The following is a 22,969-nucleotide window of genomic DNA, read 5'->3' as shown; positions in this document are numbered from 1 at the left end:
TTCTGATTTTGAAAAATCAGAATCCAAGCCCAGATTTAACAGAAAACATCACTCTTAGATTCTTATATCTTTCAAATGTCATACTTTGAATTCAAAACTGTACTAGAACATCATATGTATACATATAACATTCATCTCTTAGAATTATGAGCTTACATTCTGAAATTCTGAAAAGCAACCAGTCTACGAATCAATACCCTGAATGTTGAAAAAGCTAATGAAGCAGCAAAAACTGTAAATGACTTTAACAGCCAAAAGTTTGATGATAAAGAATTGTGTGTTGGCAAAGCTCAGAAAAAGAGAAGGTTTGAAACTGGAAAACGGATTGAGCAAATCATGAAGGAGGCTGTGGACAAATCACAAAGACTAAACCTGCCTTCAAAGAATCCAAATGATTCAGTATCTGGTGAAGTTATTAACGAATACCTTGCTCCTGACTCTAAACTTTTACAGACAAATCTTCTTCATCATCCTTCGATATTAGAAATTCTAAGATATCATCGTATCTTTCATTATAAATATCCTCGATATTTCTGAAGATATTTTCATAACTATCCCTATCTGAAATCATTTATCTCCTCGCGCTATCTGTGTTACATCATAAAGGAAACTGTTTTAGATTCTGAAAAATTCGGATTAAAAATTTGAATGTTTTTGAAGTAATGTTGGGAATTGAAGCATGAGTTAGTATAATATAATGACACTTGATCAACGTGATTATATTACAGTAAGTCATGCTGAGTTTCTAATGAAACATGATGATTCACAGACTATAACGCCATCATGTGCCATGATACATGACTCTTAAATTCTATCTAATCTATAAACATATCAAGAACATATTTTCTTGATAATCCTATCTTTCCTTTGAATTCTGGTAATTTGACAAGTCAGATTGTGCTATTACCATTTCTTTCATAGAACATTAGTCATGCTCATCCGAAACTTCATACCTACAAATTCTGGACCATTGCTTGCTTCACACGAGGGTTGAGAAGAGAAGATAAAAGCATGAAGCTTCGAAGTAGCAATGGGGGTATAAATCACAGCAAATTGGAGAGAGTATTAACTGTGGATGTCAATGATTATAGAAAGACAGAAGCAGAGACATCGAAATATAAGGGAAGATATAAAACTCAACAACAACTCAGAAATTATAAACCATATATATCGATGCATATAGCAATATAAAGACACGGGAGAACTAAAAACATTATAAAACCAAGAGTATATTAGAAGTAAATAGATTCTTCCGGTGGCAGATGAAAGAGAAGAATGACAGATATGAAGGTTAGGAGTATATCAAGAATCAGAACTGGATGGAGCATATTGACGAATGCTTTAAAGTATGAGTTGAGGGAGAAAGAATAGAATGTGTGAGTTGTAAGGAAACGAAGGGGATGGATTTATAGTAAAATATCCGACAGGGCAATCAAAACAGATGATCGCATTTAAAGCGGATCCTAATTTCCTTGATTACCGATAAATCAAATCATATTACAAAAATTTTCTCCAAATCTCTTGAACTTGGAAATCAATCCTATCTACGTCAAAAGATATGACGAATCTATACCTACTCATTTCACTCTTTTGGTGATAGCTTCACTCGTACTCTTCACAAAATCAAATGGTTTTATCCATATTACTCGCTAATGATGAAACTCTAATTTTCAGCTTGTATGCGTCATGAAAACATACTTAGTGTCAGTCATGACCATCTTAATCAAATTTCGGGACAAAATTTCTTTAACGGGTTGGTACTGTGACAACCCGGAAATTTCCGACCAAATTTAAACTTTATCCTTACATTATTCCGACACGATAAGAAAAGTTTGTTAAGATAAATCTCAAGAATTTTAAACTGTGCTCATATATTCATTTAACCTCGACCAAATTCCAACGATTCACGAACCATTAAATGAACGAATATGATTATATATGTATATGTGTATGTATTATAACTTGAAAACATTAACAAAGTATTAGGTATAATAATTTACATGAACGTATTTGGTTCAATATATTTATCGATAGAATTAGAAGATAATATTAAGTGATTGATTTATCAAATACATTGTATGATTGCGAGTCTCTGTTGAGAAGTCCACTTTGATTTAGGAAACCTTTCCTTTTAACGGTATTCGGAATATTTAGTAAAGTAATTTACATGTAAGAACAAATGTGTCAATTAACGAAGGTTAGACAAAATTTAGTGGAGAACTGGATTTCATAATATTCGACTGACATATTTTCAAACGTAAGAAAACGATTTCAAAAACAGAATTATTGTAATCTGTTATTTATAAATGAAAAATTGATTATATAGAATTAGAAGAATTTAAGCTTTATATTATAAAGGTATATATATAGTGTTCCTTAAACGAAAACGTTTTCGATATAATAAACTTTTATTATTAAGAACGTATTATGACATAACAACTTCTACTATTATAACCTTGGTAATAAAATGATTTTGAATATAAAATAATTTGATTATTAAAATGTCTTTGTGAACGTTTGTATATAAATGAATTATATCAATCTTAAACTTTAAAATACAAATGTTACGAAATAATATTTCTTATTATTTAAACGATTTCAAAATATATAAGTTTTGAATATCATTAGTTTTGAAAAACTATATATTATATATTGTTAAATAAATATTCCAAATTTATATTTCAAAATGAATATATATATATATATATATATATATATATATATATATATATATATATATATATATATATATATATATATATATATATACATATATATATATTAACTTAGTCATAAAACATTTTGATAATATTGATATTGGTCAATAACATCATATATATCTATCGCAATATCATTAAAAACGCTCTAGAATCAAGGATGATGAAGGTGTTCTACAAGTAATAAACCAAGATGCGCAAGTTTATATCGGAAGAATGATTTACAAAGAATTTTGATGATTTATGACATTGGTTGATCCCGATACGAGTTAGGGTCAAGATAGCACTCTAAAATGATAAAACAAAGCTTCCAAGGTGTTAGGCTTCTTCCAAATGAAGTAATATTGAAAAGAAAACGAAACAGTCAAAATTAGCACAACAGGACGCCGTCCTGGAAGGTGGGACGCCGTCCTGTTTTTCAATTCGGGTGCGGTCTCGGCAAGTGGGACGACGTCTAGCCCTTTATACCGGGACGCCGTCCTGCCCTTTGGGACGACGTCCCGTAGTAGGTGTAGCTGACTTTTTGGCTTTTTACCTACTCTCTCCACTTTAAAACTTCAGTTTTTGAAGGACTGTTTAATCAGAATACGAACCAGAGAGTTTAGAGGCGATTTTCAGGAGCAAATTGGAGAACTCCAACCTCTTTAAAGAGGCTCAACATCAAGGCATCATCCATCAAAACCTTCTTCATCCAAGAACTCTTGTTCTTGTAGGTTATTTACTTGTTCTCAGCAATGATTTCAGTTAATAATTTGATTGTATTGTTGTCTGTTACCATGATTGTTGGCTAGTTTCTATAATGTTTGTCTAGATTAATAACCAAGGTATTGGATGTAATCTTATTGATTGAATGTATTATGCGTGATAGATTGAAGCTTGAATTAAGAACCATGCTTATTGTTGTTAAAATCATTTGTATCTAGTTAATTGATATGTTGTTGATAAAGAGAACTCTTGTTGATGTATTATATTGATTTACAATCAACTTGTCTTAGATTGATTGTTTGCTAAACCGGACCAAGGGGGTAAACTAGATTAAAACGGTTAAACAAAATAGGAATGAATTGTGTAGAGCGAACGCAAAGACAATTGTTATTCAAGTCTTTGATCTTGTTGATCAACTAGTCACAAACGAAAAGGTCTAAGTAATAGGGAACCCTCGCTTAGTAATTCTAGTTTGAGTACATGCTAAAGAGAACTCTTGGCGAGTCGATTTAGGTGATTAGCATGCTTATAGTTATTTGATTACAAATACAAGAACCATAGTGAAAAGGGAACCCTTGATCTTGTTATTGTATTTGCGTGTTTATCCGAGGGAACTCTTAGTAAACCTATTAGATAACTACACACATAATTATTCAATCAGGACTTAATATCTAAAAATACATCTAATACCGAGGGTAAAATATCTAGATAAACATTTCATCTCTTTGATTTAATTCAAAACTATCTTACTTGCTTTATTTGCATTTATTATCATTTCATAAACTTAAAAGACAAAAATATTGTTTTTACATTTAACCTTCTTTGATTTGGCTAAATCGTTAAATAGCCACCAAAACATAAAACTTGTACTTTTAACTTTCATTCACTTAGTTAATCATAATATAGTTTCTAATTCTAGTTTGACTGATATAACTGTCCTTGGAACGATACACGGAACTAAACCAGTTACTATACTACTACACGATCGGGTACACTGCCCGTTAGTGTGTAGCAATCTCTAAAACCGGTATTTTCCATACGATGATTCATATACCACTTTTCGCACATCAAGTTTTTGGCGCCGCTGCCGGGGACAGTTTTGTGTCAAAATAAAATTATTAACTGATTTGTGATTAAGTAGTTTCTTAATTATTTTAAATTTTTAATAATATTTGATTTTTAAACTTATAGAATCGGTATGTTTAATAATTTTTGTTAGTTGTGTGATTGACAGTTTATAGCTCGCATATGCCACATACCCGAAGTTCAGAATCTCCATTACTTACACCGTTTACAGAACCTGATAGAAAGCTTGGTAGGATTTCAAAAGAAGTACTTGAAATTTTTGAATCTTCATCAAAGCAAGAAACCTTTGATTCAGAATCAAGTACGACCAAGCCTCGATATTCAGACTTTGGTAAACCCGTTCAACCCCCAAATTTTGAAATGGAAGGAGAAAGACCGTTGGTACCACGATAATCAATGGCAGCAAAGATGAAAGCAACCCGGACCGGACAAGGTAGTGCTATTACTCCACCTACTGGTGAGGTAACTTTTGAAATAAAAGGACCTATTCTTCAAATGATTAATAACAGGGGTCAATTTGGTGGTGGTCCGAATGAAGATGCAAACGAACATATTCGTCTCTTTCAAGAGATATGTCTTTTATTTAAACTTAAACCAGAAACTGACCAGGCCATATTATTAAGACTTTTCCCTTGGACACTCCAAGGGGAAGCACGAAGTTGGTTAGATTCATTGGCCGAGGCTACGATAGAAACGTGGGATGGTATGTTGGAAAAATTTCTTAAGAAATATTTTCCAGCATCCAAGTCCGCGAGACTCCAACACGAAATTACCCAATTCTGTCAATAGCCGATGGAAACCCTGTACGAAGCATGGAATCGATTTTCCAAAATGCTAAGAGGTTGTCCAAACCATGGTTTGGATACCTTTCAAAAGGTCCAAATCTTTTACAAAGGTTGTGATGTAGCAACCCGAATTTCAATTGACCAAGCGGCCGGTGGTTCTCTTATGGACAAAACCGAACAAGAGGCTTATGAGATAATCGAGAAACTAGCCGATTATTCTCATGAGTGGCATCAAGAACGCCCAATTACTCGAAATGCTCAAGTCCAAAGCGCCGGTGCTTATGATGACTTAAGCTCCCTAGGTGTAAAAATAGATGGTGTTGTCCGAAACATGGACAAAATCACTAAGGAAATCCATAGTATGAAAGTAGGTTGTGAATACTGTGGAGGTCTCCACTTAGGAAAAGATTGTGATGCCGGGTTAACCATGGCTCAAAAAGAAGAAGTGGCTTTCATAAGCCAAAGAAATAATAACCAGTTTCAGGGAAGAGCCCAATTTAACCGGAACTTTAACAACCCCTACAACCCTCAAGGTCAAACTTCCAATTTTCAACAAGGGTCAAGTAGTGGGTTCCAACAACAAACTCCGGGTTTTTACCAAAAACCCCAACAGGAAGAGAAAAAGTCAAATTTAGAGAGTATGTTCGAAAAGTTAATTACATCACAAACTCAGCTTGTCACAAATATAAACTAAACCAACGAGAAAAACGAACATCAATTTAGAAACCAACAAGCATCAATTCAAAATTTAGAAAAACAAATGAGTGGTTTAGCCAATTTACTTAGCGAGAGGAAACCAGGTAGTTTACCGGGCGATACCAGTAAAAACCCACGAAATGAGCACGCAAATGTTATCACCACACGGAGTGGTCTAGCATACGATGCTCCAAAAATGCCCGAAAATTCTGATTTCAGGGTTCCATTGAACCAAAATGATGAACCGGTTAAGAAGCCGGAAAAAGTGGTTGAAAAGGAAGAACGGGAAAAACCCGTAGTGAAACCATATCAACCACCGCTCCCATACCCAAGAAAACAACAACAAGAGAGGCTAGAGGCCGAAAGGTCGAAATTCCTAGATATGTTTAAACAAATTAACATAAACATGCCTTTCATTGATGTAATCTCAGGTATGCCCAAGTATGCTAAGTTTTTAAAAGACTTACTTACTAATCGGAAGAAAATGGAGGAACTTTCATCCGTCACCATGAATGCTAATTGTTCAGCAATTTTGATGAACAAAATACCGAAAAAGTTAGCTGATCCTGGAAGTTTTACCATACCATGTCTCCTGGGAGATTTGGAATGCATTAAAGCATTAGCGGATTTAGGGGCTAGCATAAATTTAATGCCTTATTCATTATATGTTAAGCTAAACCCCGGGGAACTGAAACCAACTCGAATGGCAATCCAACTAGCAGACCGCTCTGTTAAATTCCCTCGTGGAATTTTAGAGAATATGTTAGTAAAAGTAGGTACCCTAGTATTTCCGGCTGATTTTGTAATTCTAGACATGGAGGAGGACACACGTGTGCCTCTTATATTAGGTCGACCTTTCCTCAATACCGCTAGAGCTATGATAGATGTTCATGGGCAGAAATTGACCCTTAGTATTGAGGATATGAAGGTTACCTTTTCCGTTGACCATGCCTTGCAATACCCCGAGTCTACTGATGATCAATGTTATTATTTGCAAACCATAGACACGTATTCGGAGTTATTGCAGGAATTTCCAGAATTGCAAGGTACAGGAGAATGCATTTTTGCGGAAGGTGATGATGAAACAATGGTGGAAGAAGTGGAGATGTTGACCACTTTGATGGCTAACGGGTATGAGCCAAATGATGAAGAGTACAGAAAGTTGGATTTAGGGAATGAATACCGATGTAAAACATCGATTGAAGAACCTCCCGTTTTGGAACTAAAGCCACTTCCAAGTCACTTGGAATATGCTTACCTACAAGAAGGTTCTACTCTCCCGGTGATCATTTCATCCGAACTCTCTGTAAGTGAGAAATCTAAGCTTGTTTCCATGTTAAAAGCCCATAAAACGGCTCTAGCATGGAAAATTCATGACATCAAGGGTATAAGTCCCTCTTATTGTACACATAAGATATTAATGGAAGATAACTATAAGCCGTGTGTACAAAGACAAAGGCGACTCAACCCCAATATGCAAGAAGTTGTTAAGAAGGAGATTGTAAAACTCCTAGATGCGGGTCTTATTTATCCGATTTCGGATAGTCCTTGGGTGAGTCCGGTCCAATGCGTGCCCAAAAAGGGTGGCATGACCGTTGTCACAAATGAAGACGACCAATTAATTTCTACCAGGACTATCACGGGTTGGAGGGTATGCATTGACTACAGGAAATTAAATGATGCTACCCGAAAAGACCATTTTCCCCTTCCTTACATTGATCAAATATTGGAAAGATTAGCGGGAAAGAATTTTTATTGTTTTCTTGACGGTTTCTCGGGATATTTCCAAATCCCTATAGCACCCGAGGACCAAGAAAAAACGACCTTTACATGTCCTTATGGTACTTTCTCCTATCGGCGTATGCCTTTTGGCTTATGCAATGCTCCTGCTACCTTTCAAAGGTGTATGGTAGCTATTTTTCATGACATGATTGAAGACTTTATGGAAGTATTCATGGATGACTTCTCAGTCTTCGGTGATTCTTTTGACTCATGTCTTAAAAATCTTGAGCTTATGTTGATTAGGTGTGAAGAATCAAATCTTGTACTAAACTGGGAAAAATGCCATTTTATGGTAAAAGAGGGAATTGTATTGGGTCATAAAATTTCTTGTGCAGGTCTTGAGGTGGATCGGGCTAAAGTGGAAGTAATAGCCAAATTACCACCACCAACGAATGTGAAAGGTGTTAGAAGTTTTCTGGGGCACGCCGGTTTTTACCGGCGGTTCATTAAAGATTTTTCCAAAATTGCAACCCCCATGAACAAACTTCTTGAGAAGGACGCTCCATTTGTCTTTACGGACGAGTGTCTTACCGCCTTTAATCTTCTTAAAGCAAAGCTCACGCAGTCACCGATTCTCATATCGCCGAATTGGTCAATACCATTCGAACTTATGTGTGACGCCAGTGACTTTGCTATTGGTGCCGTCTTGGGGCAAAGAATAGAAAAACATTTCAAGCCCATTTACTATGCTAGTAAGACACTGCAAGGAGCCCAACTTAATTACACTACCACCGAGAAGGAACTCCTTGCAATAGTCTTTTCGTTTGACAAATTCCGATCCTATTTAGTGCTAGCAAAGACGGTTGTCTACACAGACCACTCGGCATTAAAGTACTTGCTTTCTAAGCAAGATGCTAAACCCCGTTTAATACGTTGGGTCTTGCTTTTGCAAGAATTTGACATCGATATAAAGGATAAAAAGGGTGCCGAAAACCTAGCTGCCGATCACCTTTCTCGACTTGAGAACCCGAATCTTGGGGTTCTACATGAGACAGTTATCCAAGATAATTTTCCTGATGAAAATCTCATGAGAGTTGAGAAAATTGATGATCCATGGTTTGCAGACATTGCCAACTATCTTGCGGGTGGATTCCTAGAAACCAGTATGTCACACCAGAAAAGAAATAAATTCTTTAGTGACTTAAAATACTATTTTTGGGAACACCCATATCTCTTTAAACAGTGTCCCGATGGGATAATCCGTCGGTGTGTTTCGGGGAAGGAATGCACCGAAATTCTGCTTGACTGTCACCTTGGTCCAACAGGTGGGCACTTTGGTCCCCAAATCACGGGGAAGAAAGTTTATGAGGCCGGTTTCTATTGGCCTACAATATTCAAAGATGCCTACGCTGTTTGTAAGGCTTGTGACGCGTGCCAACGGGCCGGTCAAATAACTAAACGGGATGAAATGCCTCAACAAAGCATCCAAGTATGCGAGGTGTTCGATGTTTGGGGAATTGACTTTATGGGCCCCTTTCCAAAATCTCATTCTTACCTCTACATACTTGTCGCCATAGATTATGTTTCTAAATGGGCGGAGGCAAAACCTCTACCAACAAATGATGGCCGAGTAGTGGTAAACTTTTTGATGGAACTTTTCTCTAGGTTCGGCACACCAAAAGCTCTTATAAGTGACCGGGGCACCCACTTTTGCAATAAGCAATTGGAAAAGGTGTTGAAAAGATATGGAGTAATCCATAAAATTTCGACATCTTATCATCCCCAAACGAGTGGGCAAGTAGAAAACACCAACCGGTCATTAAAACGCATACTTGAAAAGACCGTTGGTGCCAATCCAAAAGAGTGGTCAACCAAGTTAAACGATGCATTGTGGGCCTTTCGCACGGCCTACAAAACACCGATTGGAACAACTCCTTTCCGTATGGTATACGAAAAAGCATGCCATCTCCCGTTGGAGATTGAACATAAAGCACATTGGGCGCTAAGGGCATGCAATTTGGATTACCAAGAAGCGGGTCGGTTACGTTTGACCCAACTAAATGAATTAGACGAGTTGAGGCTTGAAGCCTATGACAACTCTCTAATTTACAAGAAAAAAACCAAACAATGGCACGACAAAAGATTGAAACGTCCAAAGGAATTCATGGAAGGCGATCGTGTCCTTGTTTATAATTCCCGTTTCAAGTTATCACCCGGAAAGCTTAAGTCCCGATGGACGGGACCGTTTGTTGTTAGAAAGGTGTACCCTTATGGTACAGTCGAAATGGAGAACGGGAAGGGTGATATTTTTAAAGTGAATGGCCACCGGGTCAAACACTATGTTGATGGTCCCCTAGAAATTGAGGATGAGGTTAGCCTCAACTTCAAGAAAAACGCCTAAATCTAAATGGGGACGAGTTTGGTGAACGACTCGTAAAAAAAAAAAAAAAAAAAAAATGGTTCACAATTGTATTTAGGTTTGTATTGTGTGCACGTTAAATTTTAGTTTGGTACAAAATGATTAACGTATGACCTCTAAACGCGAACGACTCAGAAAAACAGGTCAGTGAGTTTTAGTGAAACAGGACGCCGTCCCAAAACCCTAGACGCCGTCCCACTTAACATACCGGGACGCCGTCCCAAAACCCTAGACGCCGTCCCACTTAAAGAATCGAGACGCTGTCCCAAAAATCAGGACGACGTCTAGACCCCCTGAGTCAGAAAAAACATACGTTTTTAAACCATATCCAACCCATTTCTTATCCACAAAACACACTCTTCTCTATTTCTCTCTGCCCTAACACGAACCACTCTCCAAAAACCCTAATCTCTACCTCAAATTCGCGATTTCTTCTTCAAATTCAAGCTTCAAATCATGAACTTTTTGGTATGGATACTCCATTTTTACACTTTTCTTTATCAATGTGGGGTGTTTGATTTGCATGATTATTGTTAAGAATAACATGCCTTAGATGTTTAAATTGCCCTTATGTGTTTATTTTGCAAAGATTACATGCTTTTAAGGGTTTTGTTCATGATTCTAGGGTTTGTAGAAATTAAATCCGAATTTAAGGTGTTTAACTTATGATGTTGAGTTTATGTATGATGTTTATGATTCTTGTGAAGTATTTGATTGTGTTGGTGATGTTGATGTCAACTTAGCCGGGTCATTTTTGAATGTTAGTGAATTTGTAAGCATATTGTTGAATTGTAATGAATTTATGAAATATGTATGTTTGATGTTCATTTGTATGGGCCTGTTGAAGCAAATTGATGGAATGAAATGCCCTAATGTATGATGTTATAATAGTCATTTGATCTAAAAATTGTGAAAATGCATTATGATTTATGATGAATATGATTATAATGCAAAGTTAAATGTTATGACCTATGAACACAACATACTTGAATCTTTGAGTCCTAAGTTTGTGCTACATTGTGAAGTTATGATTTTCATTTTTTTTTTGAAGGTGTATTAACGAATTCATGTTGACTTTGGTTGACTTTGGTTTAAAATTGTGAACATGCACTTTTGTTTAAATGAATCATAATGCTTTTGAACTAGGAATTGAATGATTAAGTTCTCCTGCTACTCGGTTATGTTTTTAGCTAACATTAAAACAACGGTTTCTATGTTCTTTTGGTTTGGTGTATAATGTTTTGCAGGGACAACCAAGCAGAGGAGGACCGGCAAAAAGAGGAAGGACAGCAGGTTTGGCTCCTCCACGACAACCACCACCACCACAACAACAACATCATTCATCATCGTCTTCCGGAGAAGAAGAGGAGGAGGATCTAAACGATCCTCGAGTTTGGTTAGCACAGGTTCAGAACGATGAATACTATACGGAAACATTTGAGAGAATAAACCGTAGGCCGATTAATGCAACTTGGTATTTTATCTGGGGGCCATTGGAAGAGGAGGGCATGCGCCGACATGTTTCTAATTTACTCGCCATTCCTTACGGTAGAGTAGTCACCCACGCTTGGGAACAGGTTTTTAGCATCAATGAACCAATCTATCCGGTGCTGCTTAAAGAATTTTACTCTACCATACGGTTTAACAATGTCAGCGATTATTTATCGAATGAGTTTCTACGGTTTCGTCTCGGGGGCCAAGATAGGGGTATAAGCAGTTTACAGCTTTGTAGAGTTCTGGGAATTTTTGGGGAATTCACCGATAATCAGTTAGGTGAATATTTGCGGGCTTCTGATTACGTTGGCCGGCATGTTTTTGATGACACCTCTTATTGGCGCAGAATTTGTAAGCCAAATATTGTGCCTGCACATTTTAGATCAAGCAAGCACAGGTACAACGAAATCGCAGCCCGGGATAATAAGCTGCTTCATCGACTCATCGCATGCACGTTTAATGCGAGGATTGAGGGTCATGAGAAGGTGAAAACATTAGATTTGTGGATTATGGATCAAATCAAGCGGGGTTCCTATACCGACATTCCTGGGCTAATCGGTAATTATTTCCTTGCCATTTCGATTGAGACACGGCTACAGAAGCCACTTCTGGGAGGCCACTACATCACCCGAATTGCCCGACATTTTAACATTGATTTCAGTAGATTACAGGAGTACACGAGCGTAATGAAACCATTAAAAAAGGTTTTTTATATTAATGCTGAAATCATTATGAAAGATAGAAATGGGCATTTGGTGCCTTTTGTGGCAGTTGGTGCAGGTGACGCAAGTGGCAGTGGTGTTCAGCAAGAGCAGCGGCAGGAAGAGGAGGCGGAAATGGAGGCACAGACTAATGTGGGTGAACAGGTTCCGTGGCATCCGTCCCAATCAAGTTGGGACAGTTTGGTTGGTAGTGTTAATAACATGAGGTTGAGCCCGAACGAACAAAGGATGCACAACGATCGAATGTGGGATAGTCAGCAGCGAATGGAGCAACGACAGATTGCTCAAGTGCACGATCAGGGATGGATGAGTTATGGTATTGATTGGAATAACCATAACTCAGAGTTGTTTTATTCCAACCCCGAGCAGTACTATGGGACGACACGTCTGACACCCCAATATTACACGGATCCTCAAAACCCACCTCCGCCTCACCCGATTTATGATAATACCGCTGCGTTGCAGGATGCTCGGAACAGATTTGAGCAGCAATATCCACAGGGACGCCCGTACAGAGATGGTTCGGGTAATTATTTTTGGCCGTTTGATAACTAGGCCTGCGTGCCTATTGGATCATTTTGTACTTTTTTTTGAGACTATTTAATTGGTGTGATGTGTTTTGAGATAATTTCGGTTTGTAATAATGTACTAATGGTGTGGTTTGATAAACGGTTGTGGTTGTAAAAACACCGTTATTTTTATTGTGATTTGTGTGGTTTGTTAATTTGTGCAGCATGATTGAACTTCAAAGACTGGCATTAAGTTCAGCGACATTTGATATTATGATGTGTGTATGATGATAATCGCGGACTGGACGATGCTCTTATGCTGGCAGTAAGTTCAGCGGCATCCGTCTACATGTTCCACGATTTACAGGTTAAAAACTGAAAATTTCTACAATCACCCTATCACTTTGCCCTCTAAATTTAATCCTTTTTCTGATTTCATGCAATGAGGGCCTTGCATGATCTCAAGTGTGGGGTAGGGAGTAGAAATTTATCGGGAACTCGTTTCACTAAAATTAAGGCGTTTGGCGTTTATTATAAAAATTTTAAAATTTTCATGTAAGCCTTAAAAACGATTAAAAGTCCAAAAACAAAACCATGTCATATGCATTGTGATTTTAAAAGAAAATAAATGTTGTTTTGCATTTTTAATTATTAATAGTCTTTGAAGTTGCACTATCATTCAATTATTTGAATGAAAATCCTACTAGTTTAGTAAGCTAACTTGTAGGTCACTTGTACCAATACGAGTGTAAACCGTGAGAGAGCGGTGATTGTATAGCGTGGTCGGAAACCGGATCTCGCGCCAAATCGAAAACCCTAAGGACGATCCTCATTGTTTCTCCTAACAAGGACAATGTTGCGTCCGACCACCTATTATGACCAATAGGATGTATCTATTCCATCCTCAAGGAAGTAAAGTCTTCCGAATGACACACTTACTGATTCAATTCAGAAGATGTAGTCCAGACCAGTTGTAGGGTGACAAAAACTCTTGAAAAGTCATTACTAACATCGACTGGAAATCTACCAGGCCTCAACGTCAAACAGGGAAACTGGTAGTCAAGGTTTGTCTCAATGAGGGGGATTAACTAGTAAAACGGGGGGGCACCATGTATACACAAAATGTTAATGATTTATCAGATCCCCGGAAGGATAACCTCCGGAAAGGTAATATATCAGCTTTTAAGCCTGATGAACTTCAATCTTTATGATTGACTTAACGGATTAGATGATTACCTCATAATTATCGATGATATCCGGACGTAATGTGTATCCTCCTAAGCACATTATTTTCTACCGACATCTCGCGATGTTAGGTACCGTGGGAGGGATTGGCTTGACCAATAGCGGGAAACCCGCACTCATTTTTCAAAATTCAGAAAATCCGACAAAATCGGAAAACGTGTCTAGTATTAAAAACTAGCATGATATTTTAAAAAACCATAAAACGTTTTCATCAAGGTCCTGATTTCCCTAGGATCAAATTTTTCGGATACTTGGCTCTAATCTCTCAAAAATGTGTGTGTGTGTTTCCATTGTGAATATAGCGTGCGTGTGATTTCAAGTGTGCTATACTTAAAGCGTGTGTTTTATATAGTGTGACTTGTGTTTCATATCAACGTGTGTGTTTTGTGTGTTACGAGTGATTCATGTAATGTTTGTAATCTATATTGTGTGATTATGTTTGATATTGTTCGACTTTGTAACGAAAGAATTGCTTGAGGACAAGCAAGGTTTAAGTGTGGGGTGTTTTGATATTGCTCAATAACATCATATATATCTATCGCAATATCATTAAAAACGCTCTAGAATCAAGGATGATGAAGGTGTTCTACAAATAATAAACCAAGATGCGCAAGTTTATATCGGAAGAATGATTTACAAAGAATTTTGATGATTTATGACATTGGTTGATCCCGATACGAGTTAGGGTCAAGATAGCACTCTAAAATGATAAAACAAAGCTTCCAAGGTGTTAGGCTTCGTCCAAATGAAGTAATATTGAAAAGAAAACGAAACAGTCAAAATTAGCACAACAGGACGCCGTCCTGGAAGGTGGGACGCCGTCCTGTCTTTCAATTCGGGACGCCGTCTCGGCAAGTGGGACGACGTCTAGCCCTTTATACCGGGACGCCGTCCTGCCCTTTGGGACGACGTCCCGTAGTAGGTGTAGCTGACTTTTTGGCTTTTTACCTACTCTCTCCACTTTAAAACTTCAGTTTTTGAAGGACTGTTTAATCAGAATACGAACCAGAGAGTTTAGAGGCGATTTTCAGGAGCAAATTGGAGAACTCCAACCTCTTTGAAGAGGCTCAACATCAAGGCATCATCCATCAAAACCTTCTTCATCCAAGAACTCTTGTTCTTGTAGGTTATTTACTTGTTCTCAGCAATGATTTCAGTTAATAATTTGATTGTATTGTTGTCTGTTACCATGATTGTTGGCTAGTTTCTATAATGTTTGTCTAGATTAATAACCAAGGTATTGGATGTAATCTTATTGATTGAATGTATTATGCGTGATAGATTGAAGCTTGAATTAAGAACCATGCTTATTGTTGTTAAAATCATTTGTATCTAGTTAATTGATATGTTGTTGATAAAGAGAACTCTTGTTGATGTATTATATTGATTTACAATCAACTTGTCTTAGATTGATTGTTTGCTAAACCGGACCAAGGGGGTAAACTAGATTAAAACGGTTAAACAAAATAGGAATGAATTGTGTAGAGCGAACGCAAAGACAATTGTTATTCAAGTCTTTGATCTTGTTGATCAACTAGTCATAAACGAAAAGGTCTAAGTAATAGGGAACCCTCGCTTAGTAATTCTAGTTTGAGTACATGCTAAAGAGAACTCTTGGCGAGTCGATTTAGGTGATTAGCATGCTTATAGTTATTTGATTACAAATACAAGAACCATAGTGAAAAGGGAACCCTTGATCTTGTTATTGTATTTGCGTGTTTATCCGAGAGAACTCTTAGTGAACCTATTAGATAACTACACACATAATTATTCAATCAGGACTTAATATCTAAAAATACATCCAATACCGAGGGTAAAATATCTAGATAAACATTTCATCTCTTTGATTTAATTCAAAACTATCTTACTTGCTTTATTTGCATTTATTATCATTTCATAAACTTAAAAGACAAAAATATTATTTTTACATTTAACCTTCTTTGATTTGGCTAAATCGTTAAATAGCCACCAAAACATAAAACTTGTACTTTTAACTTTCATTCACTTAGTTAATCATAATATAGTTTCTAATTCTAGTTTGACTGATATAACTGTCCTTGGAACGATACACGGAACTAAACCAGTTACTATACTACTACACGATCGGGTACACTGCCCGTTAGTGTGTAGCAATCTCTAAAACCGGTATTTTCCATACGATGATTCATATACCACTTTTCGCACATCAAGTTTTTGGCGCCGCTGCCGGGGACAGTTTTGTGTCAAAATAAAATTATTAACTGATTTGTGATTAAGTAGTTTCTTAATTATTTTAAATTTTTAATATTAATAATAATAATAATAATAATAATAATAATTATTATTATTATTATTATTATTATTATTATTATTATTATTATTATTATTATTATTATTATTATTATTATTATTATTATATGTATCATGATGAAATAAAAATATTGTAAGTTATTTATTAATAAATGAATTATATTATTTACTCTAATAAAATTTGTTAAAGATACTTAAATATATAAAACGATTATATTTAAACTATATAATAATTATGTATAAATTTTGAAAGTCAGTTTGGTCAAGATAACTTTTGTTGACTTTTGCATATTAGTCTCGAGCATTAGGATTGTGGTACACTATGACTTGACCTAAATTGTTAGACAAATATTGACCAACATATAAATATATATAATTAATTTAGGTTCGTGAATCCGAGGCCAACCTTGCACTTGTTCAATGCCATCATACGCTTAATTACTACGAAATACAATATGTGAGTTTCATTTGCTCCCTTTTTAATTGCTTTTGCAATCTATATTTTTGGGCTGAGAATACATGCACTTTATTTTAAACGCAATGGATACATGTACATACTTAATTCTACACTGAGTTTGAACCGCAAATCCCTTAACTTTGGTAACTAGTAGCTGCCAGTATATAGGATGTAAACTGGTGGGCGCGAATAATAGTATATGGATCCATAGGGCTTGACATCCCCGTCCGAGCTAGAGCGCTAGCCTTTTAACGGACGTATATTATTTGAGTTTATGACATGTTGGTTTGCGTGTATTAAAACGAATAGGGTAATTATCATTATAACGTTAAAGTTTAGTTACCAGGGTGCTATGTTACGTAGAATCTTTTGATAAACGTTTCGGATGAAACAACTGAAATCTTGTGATCCACCTTTATATACAGATTAGGCGCAACATTAAAACTATGAACTCACCAACCTTTGTGTTGACACTTTTAAGCATGTTTATTCTCAGGTTCCTAGAAGTCTTCTGCTGTATGCTTATACGTTATACAAGCTATGTGCATGGAGTCATACATGCTTTATTCGAGAAAACTTTGCATTCACAAAATCTTCACCATGTATCTTATTTGACTGTATTGTCAATGGATGTATTGTTAAAAACTATTATATACGGTGATTGTCTATACATAGAAATCATCAGATGTCGAACACATTGGATTTATATATTCATTTATGGTGTGCCTTTTCAAAAGAATGCAATGTTTACAAAACGTATCATATAGAGTTCAAAACCTCACTATGAAATCAAGGAATGATGTATTCGTTCAAAGGGATTTGGACGGGTCATCACACCAACACCCGTACTTGTCAAACCATTCTGATGGTACAATTGCGGGTTTTAACGATCTCCAGTTGATCATGTCCTTTGAGACCGAGTGGGCCCACACAATGTTGCCCCACACCGCTCCTTTCAGGTTGTATTGATAAAAGAGATGGTAAAATCCCCTGTAATACATTGGTGCTGTCATGCAAGGAAAAAACACTTGTCAGTTTTATGCATCCCTTATGAATCCCTTATGATGTTATTAAATTATGCAACTATAAAACAGTTATGTGAAACTTACCATTTGGATCTGCATTTGTTTATCGTATATGAGCCGCACCGCACACATATCATGCAAATAAGTCAAAAAAGAAACGTATTAGTTAAGTTAACATGAAAATTCTAGAATTAACTGTATAAAATCATGATGTAATTAACGTCAAAACGTAGTTATAAAGGAATCCAATTGATGCAACCTTTTCGAGCAGGTTAGACTCCAAAGAAACAAGAGAGGAGACAGAGATTTGGCTTAACCCAAAATATTTCATTCATATCCAATAATGAAACGATGCATACAAATATACAATTTATAATAAGGAAATCAAACTGATAGTTACATGACTAAAGTAAATGTGCTTCTACTTGAACTCCTAAATAAATGCATGAAATCATGGATAGACTTGAATTAGTTCGCATGACCACTGAATTGTCTAGATCCCATATAACCACATCCAAATCCACGCGCAGGCCGCTTGGTCAAGTGTCTTTGTCCATATATGGGGTTTTAGAGCTTTTCTAAAAAGCTGGGTAGTGTGTTTAGTATGGTTGCCATTTTTTTTTTGGCTAAACTGTCCTGATTTTAAAGGCTGGTTTGTATTATTTCACAAACTAGTATCTAGTCTAAAATGGTCATCTTATGGCACTATATGCATAGGAATGGAGAATCTGGTACACATGTTGGGGCATAACGTGATGTTCTTTTTTATAGGAGTTATAAGGTGGGAAAATTGTTTCACTTTTGTCCTGTTACTGTCCTTTGAGCCTTTCTTTCTTTTTGGAGGTGAGATAAGATTGTTTTTGGTGAAACCGGCATTGTTAAGAAGTGGTAGGACCTTCCTCTTTAAAAATATGGTGTTTAGAATGCAGTTGAGGAACCAATTACATTAAGTCTTAGGCTACCAGTTTTATGGTCACTTGCATTAAATAAGTGATATCATGGCACCACATCTATTCAGGTGTCATTCTTGTCCTTTGTCTGTGTGTCTAGGTCTAGAGTGTGCTAGCTACTTTTGCTGGTTATTTTGCTCTCTGGTTCACTTTATGTACTGCAGCTGTTGTATGGATAGAATTTGCTACCTGATATTTCATTTGGATCAGTTTTGCCTCTTCTTGAATGATTTGGGCCAGTTCTGCAACTTTATGACTGATTTGGGTCATCTTTGCTTGTTCATGGGTGATAGGGATAGCAAAAATATCCGATGGGGAAACCCAAAACCCGATTTATTTGGGCCGAGTTCAGGCCGGGTCTACAGGTTTAGGACCGGGTATGAGGATGGTTTTACATTTTTATCCAGGTTCGGGTTTGGGGATGGTTTTAGGTATAAACCCGATTACCCGGTTCGCATACTCGAAAATAGACCCGAATTCGTATACCCGACCCGTAAGCTTCAATAATTTGTACTTAATATACATATATTCCATATCTAAAGCACACCTAACCTCTGCTAACATCCCTTTTATCACTGTATTTTGTTTACGAATGTATCCGAAAGATGTTTATAGCTGTAACTACAAAAACATATAATCCGTATATAATACTAGTAAATATAGGTATTCTAAAAGAATTAGTAACAATATAAAATGAGTTTAAACTAATAAGAATTCAACTTGCAGTAACTTTTTAATACTACACCAAATATCAGTTATTATGAGTAGTATTAAGTTATATTCTGTCACGTTATAAATTATTTAAAAGTGTTTCAATATATTATTGTATTATTCGTTGATTGGGCAGGATCAATGGGAAGTAACCAATCGGGGGAAGCGGGGGAAGCAAAATTATTTTTTTTTCGTTTTTTTTGGAATTTTTTTTCCCGACATCAAGATCACACAAAAATATGAACATTTAGAAAAGACACTTCGTGATGAATGTTATTATTTAGGCGGAAAAACGATCGACAAAAATAACATTCAATATAATATTGTTCGTGAAGAATATCAACGTTTTTTTTTCCCATGTTTTGTGAAGTAAAATTTAGCCCGATTTAGAGTTTAGGGTTTAGTGTTTGGTGTTTTGAGTTTATTCCATAAACCCAAAACACCAAACCCTAAACCCTAAACTCTAAATCGTTCGTGTTAAAAACTCAATCTAAATCCTAAATCTAAACCCTAAATCTAAACCCTAAACCCTAAATTTCTAAACCCTATAAACCCTAATATCTAAACCCTAATATCTAAACCCCAATAGCTAAAACCTCAACATACGCTCGAAAAACACGATAATTGTTATATATCACTTCTTCGAGCGTTTTCCCGCCAAAATAAAAACATTTATCACAAAGTGTCTCTACTAAATGTTCATATTTTCATCTCATCTATAATGTTCGTGAACAAAGTTTTTTCAAAAAACGAAAAGAAAAAAAAAGTTTTTGCTTCCCCCCGCTTCCCCCCGATTGGTTACTTCCCTCTTGATCCTACCACATTCGTTGATAATATATACGTGAGGATACTCATTTACCCACTAGTTAGTATGTAACTGGGGACCAGAATACCCGTGGGGATACCCGTTTACCCGCTAGTTAGTAACTAAATGGGGACCCGTCGGGTTTTGGGCCAGGTTTGGGACATGGTTTCTTAATCGGGTTCGGGTCCGGGATTACCTATACCCGGTCCAAACCCGACCCGATGCTATCCCTAAATTGGCTGAGTTGGGTCAACACTCAACATTGCTACATCATTACTGGTTTGGGTCAATTTTACTAGTATTTCATGACTGTTCTAGGTCAACTTTGTATTTACATGGCTGATTTGGATCAACTTGAAATGTCCCGTTCTTATTGATTAAAAACGTTCCATATTAATTGATTTCGTTGCGAGGTTTTGACCTCTATATGAGACGTTTTTCAAATATTGCATTCATTTTTAAAACAAACCATAACCTTTATTTCATAAATAAAGGTTTAAAAAGCTTTACGTAGATTATCAAATAATGATAATCTAAAGTATCCTGTTTACACACGACCATTACATAATGGTTTACAATACAAATATGTTACATCGAAATCAGTTTCTTGAATGTAGTTTTTACACAATATCATACAAACATGGACTCCAAATCTTGTCCTTATTTTAATATGCAACAGCGGAAGCTCTTAGTATTCACCTGAGAATAAACATGTTTTAAACGTCAAAAAAAATGTTGGTGAGTTATAGGTTTAACCTATATATATCAAATCGTAACAATAGACCACAAGATTTCATATTTCAATACACATCCCATACATAGAGATAAAAATCATTCATATGGTGAACACCTGGTAACCGACATTAACAAGATGCATATATAAGAATATCCCCATCATTCCGGGACACCCTTCGGATATGATATAAATTTTGAAGTACTAAAGCATCCGGTACTTTGGATGGGGTTTGTTAGGCCCAATAGATCTATCTTTAGGATTCGCGTCAATTAGGGTGTCTGATCCCTAATTCTTAGATTACCAGACTTAATAAAAAGGGGCATATTCGATTTCGATAATTCAACCATAGAATGTAGTTTCACGTACTTGTGTCTATTTTGTAAATCATTTATAAAACCTGCATGTATTCTCATCCCAAAAATATTAGATTTTAAAAGTGGGACTATAACTCACTTTCACAGATTTTTACTTCGTCGGGAAGTAAGACTTGGCCACTGGTTGATTCACGAACCTATAACAATATATACATATATATTAAAGTATGTTCAAAATATATTTACAATACTTTTAATATATTTTGATGTTTTAAGTTTATTAAGTCAGCTGTCCTCGTTAGTAACCTACAACTAGTTGTCCACAGTTAGATGTACAGAAATAAATCGATAAATATTATCTTGAATTAATCCACGACCCAGTGTATATGTATCTCAGTATTGATCACAACTCAAACTATATATATTTTGGAATCAACCTCAACCCTGTATAGCTAACTCAAACATTCACATATAGAGTGTCTATGGTTGTTCCGAAATATATATAGATGTGTCGACATGATAGGTCGAAACATTGTATACGTGTCTATGGTATCTCAAGATTACATAATATACAATACAAGTTGATTAAGTTATGGTTGGAATAGATTTGTTACCAATTTTCACGTAGCTAAAATGAGAAAAATTATCCAATCTTGTTTTACCCATAACTTCTTCATTTTAAATCCGTTTTGAGTGAATCAAATTGATATGGTTTCATATTGAACTCTATTTTATGAATCTAAATAGAAAAAGTATAGGTTTATAGTCGGAAAAATAAGTTACAAGTCATTTTTGTAAAGGTAGTCATTTCAGTCGAAAGAACGACGTTTAGATGACCATTTTAGAAAACATACTTCCACTTTGAGTTTAACCATAATTTTTGGATATAGTTTCATGTTCATAATAAAAATCATTTTCCCAGAATAACAACTTTTAAATCAAAGTTTATCATAGTTTTTAATTAACTAACCCAAAACAGCCCGCGGTGTTACTACGACGGCGTAAATCCGATTTTACGGTGTTTTTCGTGTTTCCAGGTTTTAAATCATTAAGTTAGCATATCATATAGATATAGAACATGTGTTTAGTTGATTTTAAAATTCAAGTTAGAAGGATAAACTTTTATTTGCGAACAAGTTTAGAATTAACTAAACTATGTTCTAGTGATTACAAGTTTAAACCTTCGAATAAGATAGCTTTATATGTATGAATCGAATGATGTTATGAACATCATTACTACCTCAAGTTCCTTGGATAAACCTACTGGAAATGAGAAAAATAGATCTAGCTTCAAAGGATCCTTGGATGGCTTGAAAGTTCTTGAAGCAGAATCATGACACGAAAACAATTTCAAGTAAGATTTCCACTCGAAATAAGATTGTTATAGTTATAGAAATTGAATTAAAGTTTGAATATGATTATTACCTTTTATTAGAAAGATAACCTATTGTAAGTAACAAAGGTTTCTTGATCTTGGATGATTACTTGGAATGGATTTAGAAAACTTGGAAGTAAACTTGCAATCTTGGAAGTATTCTTGATTTTATGAAACTAGAACTTTTGGAATTTATGAAGAACACTT

General features: G+C 35.8%; 1 pseudogene; it reads right to left on the bottom strand.

The window, feature by feature from the left end:
• The window catches only part of LOC139841176 (beta-fructofuranosidase, insoluble isoenzyme 2-like), a 66,344-nt pseudogene that overhangs the window by 6,869 nt on the left and 36,506 nt on the right, over nucleotides 1-22,969 (bottom strand).

Source organism: Rutidosis leptorrhynchoides, chromosome 4 (assembly GCF_046630445.1).
Source record: "Rutidosis leptorrhynchoides isolate AG116_Rl617_1_P2 chromosome 4, CSIRO_AGI_Rlap_v1, whole genome shotgun sequence".
NCBI lineage: Eukaryota > Viridiplantae > Streptophyta > Magnoliopsida > Asterales > Asteraceae > Rutidosis > Rutidosis leptorrhynchoides.
This window is presented reverse-complemented; position numbering and strand designations above follow the sequence as displayed.